This window comes from Nannospalax galili, unplaced genomic scaffold, assembly GCF_000622305.1.
Source record: "Nannospalax galili isolate Female #2095 unplaced genomic scaffold, S.galili_v1.0 scaffold842, whole genome shotgun sequence".
Classification (NCBI taxonomy): domain Eukaryota; kingdom Metazoa; phylum Chordata; class Mammalia; order Rodentia; family Spalacidae; genus Nannospalax; species Nannospalax galili.
This window is the reverse complement of record NW_008349291.1, coordinates 982,422-983,522: the sequence shown is the minus strand read 5'-3', so window position 1 is coordinate 983,522 and position 1,101 is coordinate 982,422.

Here is a 1,101-nt window from a genome sequence, read left to right as displayed (position 1 = left end):
TTGGCCCTAATCACATATGGTCTCCTGGGTTTGGGAAGGACTAAAGTATATTATCTGAAAAAGGCTAGAAAAGGCTTTCCAATGTAAGTACTCTCAGGTCACCTCTACGCCTCAGGAACTCCTCAGTCATCTCTGTAAGTAAGCTCAGTAAATTCATTGGTTCCCCAGGAAAGCCTTAATCAAACATTGGGTTGACACTGAAACCTTAGAAAGGAATAGACATTGCTTGAGGTCAGAGGGGAATTCTCACAATAGATGAAATGTTTATTTGTTGATGATATTGTGTCTCATGGTTATTAAAAAAAATACAAAGTTAAAAGCTATTAGAAGGATATGGGAATGGAGACATTTTACTAAAAAAGGTTTATGAATAAAGATTATGATGGCTAAATATTTCCAAAATTAACAAAAGGGAAAAAAAATAAGAAAGCCTAAACAAGTAATAAGAGTCTATATAGGTTTGTTATGATTTATCAGTGATGGAACAGGGATAATGTACAGACAATCTTGAGGGCATAACTCAGTCAATTAGTTTAAGGATGTCTAGTAAAGGTTTATTTAAGAATATTGCCCAAGCTTTATCTGCCTAACAATGACTACTAAAAGATGTCTTTTATGTTTCTCTGTATTGTGAAAATGTTAGTTTTGACACTTTCTTTTACCCATAACAAGAATGATTTGACTCAAGAAAAACTAGGTCTACCTCCTGGAACCAGATGTGTGCAATCTAGAAGAAAACAGTTTCTGTGAAGCTTGGTCTAAATTCTGATGTTTATTTCCTATCGATAGGTATGTGATATAATGCCTCCCTTCCTTCCAAAAACTGTAAATCAGGATATAGAAAACTAAAAGGAGACTGCTTCTGTTTGTAATAGACCAGCCTTCATTTGAGACAGACTTAAGAAATTCTTGTTTTAAGGTCCTTTCCTGGGCTGTGTCTAGTTAACCTGTGATGGTAAATCTCTGCCAGTCAATGTTTATTGAGCATAATTGGTCTTTGCCCAAGATTTATCTACATGGCAGACAGTAATTAAAAGTACCAGACTGGTTGAACTAACCTTCTTGGATGTTTAACAGACATACTTTGAGGCCTATAATAAT